This window comes from Fukomys damarensis, unplaced genomic scaffold (assembly GCF_012274545.1).
Source record: "Fukomys damarensis isolate Sample0158 unplaced genomic scaffold, DMR_v1.0_HiC HiC_scaffold_1, whole genome shotgun sequence".
Lineage (NCBI taxonomy): Eukaryota > Metazoa > Chordata > Mammalia > Rodentia > Bathyergidae > Fukomys > Fukomys damarensis.
The window spans coordinates 16658891-16677760 of NW_022900913.1; the positions used below are offsets into that span (position 1 = coordinate 16658891).

General features: G+C 34.4%; 1 protein-coding gene across 3 annotated transcripts in view; it reads right to left on the minus strand.

Moving 5' to 3' along the window:
- Positions 1-18870, minus strand: part of Cdh12 (cadherin 12) — a 976411-nt gene that overhangs the window by 95292 nt on the left and 862249 nt on the right. The window lies entirely within an intron of this gene.

The window sequence follows — 18870 nt, forward strand, 5'->3', positions numbered from 1 at the left end:
TCACCACTAAGATGCACAATTTCTACATTTTTATTCATCAGTTAAAATAATCTTATTTAAATAATCAGGCAATAATGTATCTATTACTAAAAGAGACACATTTTAATTATGAATTATGATAGATGCTTCCATTTCTAGTAGCTAGTTCATTGAGCTGAAAGACATAGCAACAACTTTATTGGTGTATATTCAAGAAATGTGGAGTCCTCTTGCGTTAGCTCATCTACCTCACGTAGATTCTTTAACTTTCCGATTCGAATGTCATTAGAGGATTGAAAACTTTTAAAATGGGTTACTGAACTTTGGGTGTCATTTAGTTATTTGTAAGTGTAATTTGCAAATCAACAACTATGTATTAGCATTAGGAAGCTTTTTTTTTTTGGTACCAGGGATTGAACTCGGGTCCTTGCGCTTGCAAGGCAGGCCACCGAAATGATGAGCTAAAACCCAGCACAGCATTAGGAAGCTTTTAATTAAAAGTATTTAAGAAATTGAGAAATAAAAATTCATTGCCAAAAAGCTATGTATCACCTCTTAAACAGGATTAAATTAATTTGCAAATTGATAGAAACAGAAAACCCCTTTTGACAAACCAAATTACCATAGCTTTTCTCCTTTTTTTTTCTTTTTATTGAGTTTATTGGTACAATCTAGGTATGCAATACAATTACATTCATCATTGGGATTCTGTACCTTTACATAATAGGTCTTGATTCTCATTTTTCCCCTTGTCCCTGCCCTCCCTTTAACCCCTTCTCCCCTCCCCACTTACAAACACTTTATTTCCATTTTTTCAGTTTCTCATATTTTTTTCCTCTCCCTTATTACCTTTCCCCCACCCTTCCCACTTTCCCTACACCTTTAGCCCTTTACTTCCTATTTCACATTATTAATTGTCTCATTAGGATCCTGTGTACTATTATAGTTTTTCACCAAAGAAACTATTCGGTATTTCAGTTAAAGAAATCTCTGTATGAACATTAAAAATAGGAAACCTTAAAATAAAACTAAAAAGGAAAGTAAAAGAGAACAGGCAATGATGTAGGATTAAAATAATCCTTAATTCTGGAGATGAAAATGGTCCCTGAACATATTTAAATTGCTTCTCACTCTTATAGTCTTATCTTATTCTTCTCTTCATTATTTAGAGGATACTTTATTAGTTTCTGTAATCAAACCCATGTAGACATGACTTTACATATTTAGTACGATGTGTTACCCCTGTACACATGGAAAAAAATAAAAACTAAAAATAGAAATAAGTTAACATTTCTAGACCAATATGGTTGTCTATTTCTGTACAATGCCAACTCAACACAATAAATTGGGATGACTTTTTCCAAAGTTGGCAGAACCGTTAAAGCTTCCCAAAATTCAATTATGTAGACATGACTTTACATATTTAGTACGATGTGTTACCCCTGTACACATGGAAAAAAATAAAAACTAAAAATAGAAATAAGTTAACATTTCTAGACCAATATGGTTGTCTATTTCTGTACAATGCCAACTCAACACAATAAATTGGGATGACTTTTTCCAAAGTTGGCAGAACCGTTAAAGCTTCCCAAAATTCAATTTTTATATATAGAAAATACTTTTATATATTACAGGAAGTTGAAAGGTACTATGCATTTTCTCATATCTTCTCATAAACACAAATCACTCTAATAACTTTGAAGTGCTTTTGTCTAATGTTCTGTTCAATTTATTAGTTGTAGTACAGAAAAAAACAAAAATTGAAGTTATCAGAACTTGTAACATATCAAATCCATTCCTGATCCTTAGGAATCTCTATTTCTCTATTCAACACAAAGGGATTGGAATATCTTGAAGACACACACAGACACACACACACACACACACACACACACACAGACACACACACACGCACATATTCACAAGTTTTAGAGTTTCCAGAACTCTACCTCTTGGAAGCTGTCATGGCTTCTATCTAGGCTCCCCCAGAGCCTCACGTGCTCATACGATAGATAGATTTAGGGTATGTGAATGCGGATTGAACATATGCAAAAACTATAGTAGCCCAGTGATTGCTTCGGCATAGTTCTGCTCTGGGATAATGGGAAGGTCTACCTGGGGTGTGGTACTAACTAATTGCATTGTAGCCTTAATGGGTTAAAACAGAAAGTGAGGCTCAGTGCTGTTGCTTTGCTGCCTGCTGTCTTCTGTACTGTGGCCTGTTTCTCCTTTGCAATGCCCCTTTGTCATGCTGCCAGGCCTCAGAGCCAGCTGAGAATACACTAAAACCTCTAGAGCCTCTGGCATTAAAAAAAAAAAAAAATCTTCCCTCTTTTAACTTATGGAAGTCAGGTATGCTGTCCCACCAACCAGGAAAAAAAAAACCAAAAAAAAACCAAAAAACAAAACTAAAACAGAGTCCTTGTAGTGGAGTTAGTCTTCTGTTCGCAGAAAGCAGAATTGTCCTTTCTATTCAGTTATCCATTCAATGTTTTAAGAAAATACAAATTTGGACATAGAGGCTAGGAGAGTGACTCCTACCTTTACCTTTCCTTTACTATTTTTTTTTCTCTTTTGGATAAAGTTTTGTGGTAATGACAAGAGCCAGAAACGATAGCTTTCTGTATACCTTCATTGTCAATTACTTTTGCTTCCAGTGCTTTGGTGACTTCTAGGTGTACGAACAGATGCAAACTATGCTACAGCAGCTTTTCCCAGGACAGGGAACTTCTAGAAAGTAAGCAAGAATATATTAATAAAAAGTCGAGTGTGATGACTAATAGGGTCTATCATCATTACCAACAGTCTCATCAACATCAATATTTGCACTACCATTAATCATAATTTGGCAGGTGCTTATTACTGTGAAGCACTGAGTACCAGTCTTAAAGATTTATCAAAACTGCCTTTACGTATTACTGGAGAAATACAAATTTTATGGACAGTAAATTCTTGCCTTCTCAATAGTGGATTCTACCTCAGACTTCTCACCTGTAACTTTGCTTTCCATTTGCCTTGCATGTGTTGTGTGGGCAAAGTCTAATAATTTTAAGTATTGCCCAATTCTAGATGTAAACACTGCAACTGAAAACTAGGACCTATTCAAGTCTGTTGGTAAATTTAAAGAGTAAAAGCTCATATTTAGACACAAAAAAGGAAATAAAAATGTTTAAGAGAGAGAAATATGTAGTAACAAATTTAATAAAAGTTTCTCAAACACACATCATGCACCAAGCTCAGTGAGGAATGCATAAAATCAGTAATATCTTTCTTTTCTTTTTTTAAGTTTGAAACTAAACTAAATTTTGTATGTTAATATTTTGCATGGTTATATTCCTTATGAAAATGATAATAATATTTATGTTTAAAGGTTCATTTAAAGAAAGGAATTGAGAATAATTTTCCTAGTGAATATACATAGCAGGTATTTGTTACAATTTCCCAGTCAAATGGGTCACAGATATCCAGGCATGGTGGTGTATGCCTGTAATACCAGCACTTGGGAGCCTCATGCTGTGAGTTTGAGACCAACCTGGGCTACATAGTGAGGTCCAGGTCAGTCTCAACTACATAGTGAGACCCTGTCTCAAAAAATAAACAAACAAAAATGGTTCGCAGAATAGAAAAAAATCACACTTGTGCTATTTCTCTAGCTGTTCTAATTATTAGAAATAATTATTCACTGAAATTCAGAAAAGTCTTGCCCTTTTCCTGTGAAGGAACAGATTTCAATATGAATTCACCCAGAATACTTAAAGCTGTCTTAATAGGTGTTCATAAGGACACCATTACACATCGTCCTATTGGCTTGTTTTTTCAGCTGCTCTACGGTTTCCACCAAACAACGTCAAATGGCAGAAATTTCCTGTTCCTCTCATCAAGAAGCCTTAGTTAATAGCTTGGAAGATACAAACCTCTGAGGACTACCTTCCTTAATGCTTAAATATCATAACAGTTGCTTCTGACACTACTATGTTTTCATTGTTATTTTTATTGGTACATTTTAGATATACATAGTGATCACATTCACCATAGGATATTTGTACCTTTACATAATATATCATGATTCTTCTTTTTCTCCCTCAAACCTCTCCCCTCCCTCCAACCCCTCTTCTTCTCCTTATTTAAAAGGACTTTGTTTCCATTTTTTCTTCATTCTCTTTTGTTCTTTTCCCTTCTTTCTTTCTCCACTGTCTCCCGCCTTGTTCCTTTTCTCATTTCCCTATATCTATTATACATTTTGGTCCTTATTTATTTACACTTTCAGTTTCTCACACCAGAGAAACAATGTGATATTTAAATATGTGTATGGTCCTATTCCCCATCTTGGTAACTTCCCAAAGGAATTAAAAGCATTATATCTCAGTGCTATATGAACACTCATGTTTATGGCAGCACAATTTTAATACCTAAATCTTGGAATAAGTACAAACGCCTGACAATGGACGAGTGGATGAAGAAGGTGTGCTGTTCTTTTTTTAATAAAATGGAGTACTACTCAGCCATAAAGAAAGAAACTAAAGACATTTATAGCTAAGTGGCTGCACATTGAGGCCATACTCGTAAGTGAAATTAATAAGACACACAGGTGTAAATACCCAATATTTTCTCTAGAAGTGTAAATAAGTATCAAAGTGTTTAATTGATATCGTATAATTGGAAAGAAAGGTCTGAAGGAGTAGGGGAAGTGGGGGGACAAGGGGAAAGGTAAGAAGTGAAAAGAAAAAATATGAGAAAAGGATAAAATGGGAACAAAGTCTTTGTCCACGGGGAAGGGTGGAGGGGATGAAAGGAGGCTAGGGAATGGGGAAAAAATAAGAACCAAGATACTTCATGTAGATGTACGTAATTCCAATGATGAACGTAGCTGTACTGCATACCTAAAATATACCCATAAATGGAATGGAAAAAGAAGAAACTTTGTATTATTCAAAAGGTGCACAGTTTCAGTTCTGAGGTCTGTTAAAAAAAAAAAGATGTGGTGTTTTTGTACAAGGCTGTACTACTCTGCAAAAAGGATAAATTTGACACCTGCGTAGGTGAATGGATGCACCTTGAGGCTCCTGACTGGATTAAACACTAAACGCCCAAGAGGGAGAAGTAAGAGGTATGGGTATGGGCGGATTTGGTATGCGTCACGCAAATGGCACAACAGTCGATGTCTTGTACAGAGACTGGACTAGACCTGGGCCTGTATGCAGCAGCCCGCCTGGAATTCACTGTCCTATCACTTCAGTCCAAGGAAGGTAGTTCGGCCACTCTAACTGAGAGAGCGTACTTGGAGCTGGCTCCCAGAGAAAACATTGCCTCATGCAGCACTGGACGTGGAGTACAGAATGCACAGTGGAGGGGCCGGAGTCATTTCAGGTTCCCATTAACACCGCTCTTGTCAGTAGCAAATTAATTATCGTACATTTTAGTAACACTTAAAGCCAATACTAAAAGTTAACTGGATAGTAATAGCTAAATTTTACATTTAAACAGTTACTCAAAAGAGAGTAAAAATGTATAAAATTAAGAGCAAAGGCCAGAGAAACGGATCATTGAGAGGCACAAAACCATGCTAAAGTAAGAAAACGTATCAGGAGGAGCCCATTTGATAGAAAGCTATGTGAATGTTCACTGACTTCTGAATGACTATGAATTAGAGTTCATCGTGAACCAGTCTGAATATCATATTAGCTCAGGATACAAAAGCAAAATACTATAGGCTTTGTACATTCACAGAACTTTATGTTCTCACAGACTGGGAGGCAAGAACTTAGAGATGAAAGTGGGAGATTTTGTTTCCTAGTGAAAACTCTTCCTGCTTCCCTAACAACGCCCCTCTTTCTGTGTTCCCACGGCCCTCTCTCTAGGCACCTGTGTACAGTGACGAAAAGACCCGGTGTCCCTTTCTCCTCTCAGTTGGATGACATTTGTATACGTTTAGCGCCCTGGTCTCGTGACATTATTTGACTTAAAGATCGCCAATATACGTTGAAAATACTAATAAAGATCATAATGTTTGAATTATTGCTTTCAATATTGAAAACTCATACTTGTAACACTTGATACGAGCATGCAGCGCGTATGCCGAAATTCACAGTTATTTAACAGACTCGACATGACTTTTTGCAAAATTACAAGCACTTTTTCACACTTTAGATCAGTTATCCACTTGACAAATATTCTCAGCTTTCGCACCAACTGACAGGCACACTGACTGGGGGCGAGAGAAACAACACGACCCAAATAAAAGACTAAAAGCGTTAATAGTGATACAGTCGAGACTGCTTCAAATTAAGGAACTTCTTATCTGAACATCAAGGAAGAGAGATTTGTGATCTTCATTTATATAGGGTCCCGAATGAAGTGTGGTGATAGTTTGTAATTTTATCCTAGCTTATTTATCTAACTAACAAGAACAATGTACGTTTATTGTGTACATCATGACGATGTGAAATATCTTCATGCTGAGGAATGACTACATTAACTGTTACATACATTCCTTTACATACTTCTTTACATACAATACAGTTTGTATGGTAACAGCATTTAAAATATGTAGTTTTAACAATTTTAATACAATGCAATAGAGACAACCCCTGACTTAATGACAGTTCAACTGAAAGGTTTTTGACTTAGCAACGATGTGAACACCACATGCATTCTCTAGAAGCTGCATTTCAAGTTTGGAAGGGACCTTTTATTGACAAACTGCATGCTCAGCATTCCATTGTAAAGCAAGTTTTGTGTTAATTTTGCCCAGCTGTCAACTAAAATTAGCGTTCTAAGCACATTTTAGTTAGGTTACGTGAAGCTATGGTTTCGATAGGTCAGCCATCAAGGCCAATAGCTCTAGACGCATTGCTTCATGCATTTTTAATTGACCGAGGATTTATTGGGATATAACCCCATCTGTCCCTTGTTGTGACCTGTTTTATTCACGATGCACTACAGGTCTCTTGAATACATTTTTCCTAACTGATTTTTTTTTTTTTTTAATCTGTGGGCCGAAATCTTCCAAACTTCCATCCTCCTTGGGGCTGGTAACTGCCATTGCAACTCCCTGCTCCTGTGAGGTGTTACGAAGAAGACACAGCTACGCAGTCAAGGCTAGGTACCCCAGGTCAGAGAAGCAGAGCCACCTTCACTGGGAATCACAGATGAGGGAGGTAGGATTGTGGAGAAAAGGACAGACAGGGACATTTTTTATTTCTACTTCTTTTTTTTTCTGCATTCTTCTGTATTTTGGTTGTTGTTGCTTTTGTTTCTTTATTAGAACATGTTTTTAGTACATGTGCTTAGGTTCATTTTAGGAAGTAGGTACTTGTATTTAACAGATTTTAATTTCCCTTCCCCTTCCCTCCCACCTCCCTTCCTCCTTCTCTAGGCCCCCTTTTGAAGGCCATGTTTGAGATACGTAATGATTACATATATATTTAAGGTGGTTGCTACATGTACATGATACATCTTACATTTTTTTATATCCCTTCTCCTCCTCCCTTCTTCACATCTTCTGTCTTTTGCTTCCTTTTGCAATAGCAAATTATGTCTCCCTTTGCTTTTCAAAATCGATACATCAATCTTTTGTTTTGCTCTTTGCTTATTTGGATTACTCAAATAAGAGAAATCTTATGGTATTTAAATTACGTGTCTGACTTTTTTCATTTAACATTGTTTACGAGGTGTATCCATTTTCCTACAGGTGTGTTGAATTCATTCTTTTTTATAGCCGAGTACTATTCCACTATATATAGATATCACATTTTCTTTATCCATTTGTCTGGTGATCAAGATTGAGCTACTATGAATTGTCCTGCTGTGAGTATTGATATGCATGTATCGTTGTAATATGATGTCTTTAGAGCATTCAAGAAAATGCCTAAAAGGAAAATAGCTGGGTCAAGAGGAATTTCTATTTTTAGATTTTTGTGAAATCTCCATACTGATTTCCATAAAAGTTGGACTAGTTTGCATTCCCATGTACAATGTAGGAGGGTTCCCTTGTCACCACAGTCACGCCATCATTTGTTACTATTTGATTTCTTCAGGATAGCCATTCTTTCTGCATTGAGATGAAGTCTTAGTGTCGTTTTAATTACTCTTTCTCTGATGGCCATAGATGTTGAGCATTTTCCATGGTTATTGGCCATTTGTATTTCTTCTGAAGAGTGTGCAATCGTTTCACATGCACATTTTTTATTGCATCTTCTATTTGGAGGGTCTAATATTTTTTAGTTCTATGTGTTCTTTACATACTAGTCCTCTGTCTGAAAAAGAGCTGGAAAATTTTCCCCCACTTTGTGGGTTGTCTCTTCATTTTGTTTCTTGTTTTCCTTTACTGTGCAGATGCTTTTTAATTTGATATAATCCCACTTATTTATTCTTGCTATTTCTTTTGCAACTGGAGTTCTTTTCAGAATGTCCTTTTTTACACCGTGACTTCAGGAGTTTTCCTATTTATCTTCCAGTAGGTTAAGTGATTCTCATTTAATATTTAGTTATTTGACTGATTTTGATTTTAGTTTAATATATGATGAGAGATATGAGTCCAGGTTTAATAGTCTGCCTGTGGCTAGTCAGTTTTCCTAGCACCACTTGGTAAATAGGATATCCGTCTTCCCACTTATATTTTTGGCCCCTTTATAAAAAATCAAGTAGCTGAATGCTTCTGGGATTTTTTCTTTATACTCTTTTCTATTTCATTGATCCACAGGTCTGTATTTGTGTCAATACCATACCTTTTTAAATCATTGTAGCTTTGTAGTATAACTAGGAGTCAGGCTTTTGTTGCCCTTGTCTATGATTGCTTTAGCTACTCTGGGTCACTTCTGGATCCATAAGAATTTTAGAGTTATTTTCTCTAGTTCGATGGCAAATGTTGTAGGTATTTGGATTGGGGTTGAGTTGTACCTATATATAAGTTATGGAAGTGTGGCCATTTTTGATAATATTACTTCTATCCTGAAATAGGAGATATATTTCTACTTTCTGATTTTTTTCAGAGTAATGTAGTTTTCTCTTTTTTTAGTTAAAAATGCATTAATCCATTTATTTTATAATGCATCAAAAGTAATTAACATCACAAAGAAGACAAGGAAAGGGGAAACTATTACTTTAAATATCCAGTAATTTTCACCTATTTGTACTTTTCTGTGATACACGAAAGTAAACTTTAACATTTCCTGTAGTCAAAGTTAGCCTTTGGGGACACACAGTGTTATTCTTAAGAGTAATAGATCCATTTGTTTCCAGGACTGCTTACTGTGTGACTAAGTAACACCAGGCACGGTAGCCATCTTTTCTACTATGCTGTAACACTGATTCAGAGCCTTGAGAAAGACTTGTCAAAGTCTTTTCCTTCCTGGATTAGGTTAGTTCACAGATACTTCATTTTTCTTAATGCTAACATGAATAGTATTTTTTTTTACAATTTCTCTCTCATTGAGTTCATCATTGTTATACATGAATACAATTTAATTTTTGATTTGGAACCTGCTACACTGCTGAATTAGGTTACCCATTCTTGGACTGTTCGGTGGAATTGTTTGTGTCTTCTATGTAGAAGATTAGGTGATCTCCAAATAATAATGTCTTTTTCATTTCCTATATGTATCTCTTTTATTTCTTTCTCTTGTGTGATTGCTGCAGGTAATGTTTTCAGTACTATGTTGAACAGAAATGGTGAGAGTGTACATCCATAACTTATTCCTGATTTTTGAAGGAAATGTTTCAGTTTTTTCCAATATGGTGTTGGAGCTTGTATTTAACAGATTTTAATTTCCCTTCCCCTCCCCTCCCACCTCCCTTCCTCCTTCTCTAGGCCCCCTTTTGAAGGCCATGTTTGAGATACATAATGATTACATATATATTTAAGGTGGTTGCTACATGTACATGATAAATCTTGCATTTTTATATATCCCTTCTCCTCCTCCCTTCTTCACATCTTCTGTCTTTTGCTTCCTTTTGCAATAGCAAATTATGTCTCCCTTTGCTTTTCAAAATCGATACATCAATCTTTTGTTTTGCTCTTTGCTTATTTGGATTACTCAAATAAGAGAAATCTTATGGTATTTAAATTACGTGTCTGACTTTTTTCATTTAACATTGTTTACGAGGTGTATCCATTTTCCTACAGGTGTGTTGAATTCATTCTTTTTTATAGCCGAGTACTATTCCACTATATATAGATATCACATTTTCTTTATCCATTTGTCTGGTGATCAAGATTGAGCTACTATGAATTGTCCTGCTGTGAGTATTGATATGCATGTATCGTTGTAATATGATGTCTTTAGAGCATTCAAGAAAATGCCTAAAAGGAAAATAGCTGGGTCAAGAGGAATTTCTATTTTTAGACTTTTGTGAAATCTCCATACTGATTTCCATAAAAGTTGGACTAGTTTGCATTCCCATGTACAATGTAGGAGGGTTCCCTTGTCACCACAGTCACGCCATCATTTGTTACTATTTGATTTCTTCAGGATAGCCATTCTTTCTGCATTGAGATGAAGTCTTAGTGTCGTTTTAATTACTCTTTCTCTGATGGCCATAGGTGTTGAGCATTTTCCATGGTTATTGGCCATTTGTATTTCTTCTGAAGAGTGTGCAATCGTTTCACATGCACATTTTTTATTGCATCTTCTATTTGGAGGGTCTAATATTTTTTAGTTCTATGTGTTCTTTACATACTAGTCCTCTGTCTGAAAAAGAGCTGGAAAATTTTCCCCCACTTTGTGGGTTGTCTCTTCATTTTGTTTCTTGTTTTCCTTTACTGTGCAGATGCTTTTTAATTTGATATAATCCCACTTATTTATTCTTGCTATTTCTTTTGCAACTGGAGTTCTTTTCAGAATGTCCTTTTCTACACCGTGACTTCAGGAGTTTTCCTATTTATCTTCCAGTAGGTTAAGTGATTCTCATTTAATATTTAGTTATTTGACTGATTTTGATTTTAGTTTAATATATGATGAGAGATATGAGTCCAGGTTTAATAGTCTGCCTGTGGCTAGTCAGTTTTCCTAGCACCACTTGGTAAATAGGATATCCGTCTTCCCACTTATATTTTTGGCCCCTTTATAAAAAATCAAGTAGCTGAATGCTTCTGGGATTTTTTCTTTATACTCTTTTCTATTTCATTGATCCACAGGTCTGTATTTGTGTCAATACCATACCTTTTTAAATCATTGTAGCTTTGTAGTATAACTAGGAGTCAGGCTTTTGTTGCCCTTGTCTATGATTGCTTTAGCTACTCTGGGTCACTTCTGGATCCATAAGAATTTTAGAGTTATTTTCTCTAGTTCGATGGCAAATGTTGTAGGTATTTGGATTGGGGTTGAGTTATACCTATATATAAGTTATGGAAGTGTGGCCATTTTTGATAATATCACTTCTATCCTGAAATAGGAGATATATTTCTATTTTCTGATTTTTTTCAGAGTAATGTAGTTTTCTCTTTTTTTAGTTAAAAATGCATAATCCATTTGTTTTATAATGCATCAAAAGTAATTAACATCACAAAGAAGACAAGGAAAGGGGAAACTATTACTTTAAATATCCAGTAATTTTCACCTATTTGTACTTTTCTGTGATACACGAAAGTAAACTTTAACATTTCCTGTAGTCAAAGTTAGCCTTTGGGGACACACAGTGTTATTCTTAAGAGTAATAGATCCATTTGTTTCCAGGACTGCTTACTGTGTGACTAAGTAACACCAGGCACGGTAGCCATCTTTTCTACTATGCTGTAACACTGATTCAGAGCCTTGAGAAAGACTTGTCAAAGTCTTTTCCTTCCTGGATTAGGTTAGTTCACAGATACTTCATTTTTCTTAATGCTAACATGAATAGTATTTTTTTTTACAATTTCTCTCTCATTGAGTTCATCATTGTTATACATGAATACAATTTAATTTTTGATTTGGAACCTGCTACACTGCTGAATTAGGTTACCCATTCTTGGACTGTTCGGTGGAATTGTTTGTGTCTTCTATGTAGAAGATTAGGTGATCTCCAAATAATAATGTCTTTTTCATTTCCTATATGTATCTCTTTTATTTCTTTCTCTTGTGTGATTGCTGCAGGTAATGTTTTCAGTACTATGTTGAACAGAAATGGTGAGAGTGGACATCCATAACTTATTCCTGATTTTTGAAGGAAATGTTTCAGTTTTTTCCAATATGGTGTTGGCTGTTGGTTTGTCATAAATGGCCTTTATCACATTCAGGTAAGTTCATCCTATACCTGTTTTATTCAGAGTTGTTGTTGCTTTTTTAATCGTGAGTGATTGTTAGATGTGTCAAAAGCCTTTTGTGTATCTAGGGACATAATCGTGCTTTTTTGTTCATGCTTTTTTGCATTTATTGATTTGTGTACAGTGAACCATCATTTCAACACTGAAATGAATATCACTTGGTCATAATATATGATCCTCTTGATGATTTGTTTCATATTATTTGCTGAAATTTTAATGAGGATTTTTTTCATTTATATTCATTAAGGAGACTGGCCTGTAGCTTTCTGGTTCAGATGGGGCTATTTCTGGTTTTGAAATCATAGTACTGCTGGCTTTCAGAAATGAGTTTAGAAACACTCCTTCCTTTTCAATTTCTTTGAAGAGTTTGAAGAATACTACTGTTATAATATCCTTAAACATGCTGTGGAACTCAGCAGTAAATCCATGAAGAACTAGGCTTCTCTTAGTAGATTTTTTTTTTTTTTATTCCTGCCTTAATTTCATTGTTTGTTATTGGGTTGCTCAGCATTATTGACTTCTTTAGTTTTGGTAATATGTGAGTCTGGGATTCTATTGAAGATTTTTCCAATGTGTTGGAATGTGATTTTTCATTGTAGTTACTATATTCTGAAATATACATTGTCCACTGTACTTTTTCCTTTTTCATTTCTAATTGCATTGATGTGAATTATTTTTTCCTCTCTTTCTTTTGGTAAGTTTGGCTGAGGGTTTATCTATTTTGTTTATTGTTTCAAAGAATCATCTCTTTGATTTAGTGAATATTTCTATTATCAAGTGGGAATTGCATAGAATTTCTCTTTTGGGAATATTTGAACAGAGTTCCCACTGGATTGTTTCTTGGTTACTTTTCCTTTTGCTTCTGTTGTTATCATTGTTGTTGTTTGTTTGATTTAATTGTTTATTCTCTCTGTCTCTCTTCTTCCTAATCTTTTTCTTCAATCCTATCTTTTGTAGCAATATTATTTTCTTTTTTTTTTACTTGTTTCTCCCGGTTTTTAAATTCTTCAACTTTTTTCCTATAAGCTGCTCTCTTGCAATCATTCCTATCACATCTCATGATAACTTTCTGTTCTCCCTATTCTTCCTGTACTTTCTTATCTTACCTGGAATCTTTCCTTTGACTTTTCTCCACCTTGCAGGTCACAAATATACTAACAGATTCCCAAAAACCGCCCAGCATTCCACAATTCCTAATTACACCTCTCTCCCTTATATCCTGCCTCCACTCATATAATATATTTTCGATTCCTCAACTGTAACATCCATTTCCAGTGTAAAAGATTTCCAAAACATTCTGACCCTTAATATTTTACCTAATATTTTTTCTTCTATCTCCCTCCCCTCTATCCTTCCATCTCTTCTCTTCCCTTCTCCTAACTGCTGACAACAGTATATTACAGGCAATAAAGGATATTATTATTATCAAATAAAATTGTGTAATTGCAAAGTTTAAAACATATAACTGATTTATGATCAGATCTGTTGATGCAGTTATAATCATTCATAATTCTCTTCTGACAACACAGTAATAATCAATTTAAATTAAATAGTTGAAGGTTAGAACACTATTTCTGGAAAATAACCATATTCATTTATCATTTAAATGCATTCTACTTATCATCTGAATTCTCTTTTAAATCTACTTAACCTCAACACTCAGCACCAAAGGGGGCAAAAACTGGAAAATAAGGCAACAGAAGAAACGCAAGCTCTCCCAAGACTAAACTAGTGTATACTGATTGAAAGAAAAACAAATTACAGTTACTGGAGCTTGACACATTGACTGAAGAAGAGTTGAACTTGGCAAGTTTAAAGAGGACACAATTCAAAAGTTCATGACATTATACAAAATAACCAGTGTGGATACAGGAGAAAAATACAAAACATTGAAAAAGCTGTCCAAAACACTTTAAAACATGAATGACAAATTTTCCAAAGTTATAGATTCCTCAAAGAAGGGTAAGATATGAATTTTAAAAAACTGTGTAGGATTTATAAATTATGTAAATGACCAATGTGAAAACATGCTTTCTGAGAGAGAAGACAAATGAGAATTTATTATGAATAATTCAAAAACGTCTTAAAAATGATGAGAACAAGAAAAACTTATCCAACAGCTATTGCACTGTGTTAAGAAGACAAATTCAAAGTTAATTTGAGTTGAAAAATCAAAAGACACCACACACGGAATAAAAATATCTGAATACAGAAATCGTAATAGAATACTGTTCAAGGATGAGGGAAGATTTCAAAATGCAGGTAATCAAGACTTACAGTACACCAAGTAAATCAATGAAAACGGAAGCTACACACAACATAACTTAGTCAAAATTCCAGATTCCTAAGAAAAAGGCCAAATCTTGAGATCTTTAAAAAAAAAGTGGGAATGGTTGGGGAAAGGTAATAAGGGAAAAAACATGAGAAAATGAAAAAATAGAAATAAAGTATTTGTAAATGGGGAGGAGAGAAGGGGATGAAGGGAGAGCAGGAACAAGGGGAAAAATGAGAACCAAGGACACCTGTCATGTAAAGGTACAAGATCCCAATAATGAATGTAACTCTACTGTATACCTAAAATGAAATATACCAACAAACTCAATTAAAGAAAAAAAGCAAAAAAACTTAGGTATAAAAGTGAACTCATTATATTTCACAGACTTCTCACCATAAACTTTAAAGGCAAAGAGAACATGAATTGAATGATTTCAAGCCCTAAAGCAAACAACTTCTTACTCAGATTAACATATCCTGCAAAACATTTTGTCAAAACAGATAAAATTTAGGACATTCTATGTTAATAAAAAAAAACGATAAAACAAAAAACAATTTCAGAGATATATGAACAGCAAACTGGCACACCAGAAAAAACTCAAGAGTATCTATCCCACACAGAGATATTAATCTAACAAAGCCAAAAAATGCAGATGGGCGGAATATATGGTGCAAGGCAAATAGATAAACAAATAAAAGAGAAAAATAAAAAGTTAGCAAAAGGAAAAAAATGTAATATCAGGAATAAAAAGACACAGATTGTCATTACTGGATTAAAAAAAAACAATCTAGCAATCTGTTGTATTTAATAAACTCCAAAAGGGTATTCATAAAAATGTGAATGGAAAACAATATTTCATGTACCTGGATCACATAAGTAAGCAGAGGTAGCAATTTTAATTTCAGACAAATGATGCCTCAAGCTAAAACTAACAGAAGAGATTTTGAACATCATTACATAATAGTTAAGGGAACAATCCAACAGGAAGAGATAACACTTGTAAACATATATGCACCAAATAGTGATGCATCCAATTTCATAAAACAAACACCAATGGACATGAGTGATCAAATCAACACCAATACAATCATACCCTACTTCCGCATGAGATAGAGGCACTGAACAAAAATAAAAAACATCAGAGCTGAACCAGACCTTTGAGTAAAGGGATTTCACATATATCCTTAGGGTTTTTCACTCTACTACTACAGAATCACATTCTTCTCAGCAGTGCACTGAAGAGAGAGGAAATACTAATCTACAGGTCCAAAAGAATCAAAATTATTCCATGTTTAATATTAAACTATTGTGTTTGGAAACTAAAACTCAAGCACAGGAAAAAAAAAAGCATAAAAAACTATGAATACCTGGAAACCTAGTAACACACTCCTGAGTACTCTGTGTGTCACATAAGAAATCAAAGAAGAAACTAAACAATTTCTAGTCTCAAATAACTATGCAAGTACAGCACACCAGAACCTAGGAGACACAATGAAAATAGTCTTAAAAGGGAAGCTTATTTAAACCAATGGTCACATTAGAAAAACCCACTGAGTTCAAATAAATAACTTCATGATAAATTGCGTCATATTCAAAAAGCAAGAATAATTCAAACCCTAACAGAATTTAAGGAAGGAAACCATAAAGATCAGAGTAGAAATTTTTAAATTTGGATTTTAAAGCCCCTTAGAAATATTATACAGTTTACTAATCTAATATGTACTTGTATATGTCTTTGTAACTATTTATCTACTTGATCAATTACTTATTTTTGACTATTTATGGAAAAGATATAAAATTATTCATTTTTAATAACCTTTCATTACTTATTATGTAATATGTTGAACAGAGATTATATAAAATCACGCAGATCCACCTCCATATTTTTAAATGTTTTCTTTCAGGAAATATTCTTCTCAGAGGTTTTCATTTTCTTCTTACAAACAATTTTGCAATTGACAAACTTCCTGTCACCAAAATAGGTGGATCTAAAAACATGGATTTAGCATACTGATAAAAACTGCCATGTTGATCATGAATAGATTTTATAATTTACAACTAATATTTCAACAGCACATTGCAATTTCTTTTCAAATGAAAGTGAAAAAATGCATATCTTGTAGCAAAAAATATTAAGCAGCATAGAAATGTCTCTAATGCAGACAGTGTCCAGAATCAAGTGTAGGTGGGTATATGCATGTGCGTGTACATGAATGTAAGCTCCTACAAATGAATAAGACATTGGAAGAGATTTTAATCCAAAATGAGCTAAAGCAGTTTCATTATAAAGTAAAATTAAGCATAGATGGATGACAGGTGAGTTTTGTCTTTAAAGTAACTTGGCTCTTTAATCAATTTTTGCATTAAATTTAATTGCACTGCTCAAGGGCACTTAATATTTAGATTCTTCTTACGGGCTCTCTTGCTGTTTGCCCTTAAACTTATGAATAAATTCGGTACTGTCATCACCTAGGACTGCATAAAAGCTTTTAACAAGGACTATTAAGAACACCAATTCTTGAAATCTTATCTAAGAAGTTAATTTATTGCTCTTAACTGTATTGGTTGACAAATCTTTTTAAACCTTTGTACAAATTTGCACCCAGGTCTGAGAAGCACAATTCTATATAACTTTTCTAATATAAACCCCAATTGGAAGGAGCTGCCTAAGCTGACATACTTTGTTCCTGGGGCCTAAGTGTCCACTTTTGAATCTTACTAAGGCCACTAGGTTACCACAGGTAAATTTATCTTTGTTTTACCTTCCTCATTTACCAAACAAGTGGAAAAAACCCCTCTCATTATATAGTATTGTTAAATGGCTTATATTTACAAAAGAATTACAGGAGAATTTACCTATAGTTGCTATTTATGTTTACACAAAATAAATCCGATGTGAACTTATTTTCTCTTGTTTTTGTATGACACATAGGTTGCAAACTCTCAAAAGCTTAAAATTAGCATAAGTAATGTCCTCAACACCAACGCTTTAATTTCTGGCATACTAATCTGGGTTTTATCTCCTATGTTTTAGCTAAAGTTGACTGTGGGGTATGTTCTTACAGCACATTCAAATACAGATATACTATGGTGATGTTGCCCTACTTCCCTGGATATTCAAGAAAGGACAATGTACAGTTTGTTAAAACTTTCTGAAATGATTAGAACATTCAACATGGACTAAGAAAGGCATCTATTGGAGTGATTTGCCTGGTAGAAGTTATGCTCCCTTGAAATATACTTCTGGGACCAGAGCAGGTAATTTCACTCGGCTTTGATGGCCATCCTGACCTTGCTCACCTGGATCCCAGAGTAGCCTCTGCACATCTCAAGCTATGACATCAGCTTATGATTTCTTATTCAGTCCAGGGACCCACAAGTGTTCTGATGTTATAAAACTCTCCTTCTAGATATGCCCTAAATATTTTGCACTATGCATATTTACACTTGTGATTTAAACCTACTTTGATGGGTAAGTGAAAATATTTTTATGAGCACTTTACCTCTCAGTTGTGTGCCAAGATTTTTATACCTTGAATATCAATACAAATGCTAATGCCTGTGTCCGGTGACACTCACTGATCTCCATTTTACTGCGATGGTGCCACGCTGCCTCCTTTACTCCTGATGCCACTTGAGAAGCATTTTCAGAGATGCTGTCAGGAAATTCCACACTAATTATGATGAAATGTATGCGATTCCAATGCATGCACTCGGTGCTTTCAGCTCTAATTCAGAAAGTCTTTTCTCAGGGCAGTGCTATATTCTTAAGGGTGATGAATTCACTTTTGATTACAATAAACTTAGCTGATATGTTAAGGAACAAATAATGTGATTACATAGAACTTATTTACTTAACATATCAACTTAACATTGTTTTAATCTGATTATATGATTCTCTTATACCGAGTCAGCCATATCTGTCTACCTACCTACCTGTGTACTTATTCATTTTCCTATCTTTTCATATATTACATCATATTCTTTATTGTGTATTTAGGGGAGTATGTGTGTTTATGTTTTTGTATAGACCTGAAGCCAGAAGCACTGAATTCTAGTACCACTTTTGGAATCAAATGGTTATCTAATCATATGATAGTTATTATAATGATAATGCAATTTTAATATAAAAAGTGTTACCCTTTCTTAAATTAATCCCACATAATCCACATAATCTTACAAACTTCCTGGATAGGTACTCATTCATATATTTTTTTTTCTTTTTTCTTTTTGTGCCAGGGATTAAACTCTGGACCTTGCATTTGTGAGGCAGGCAGTGGCACCACTGAGCTAATTCCCAGGCCCTCATTCATATATTACCATATCCTCCCCACTGACAGGCATGCTAGAAGTTGAATCTTAGAGTCATTTGTAAAAT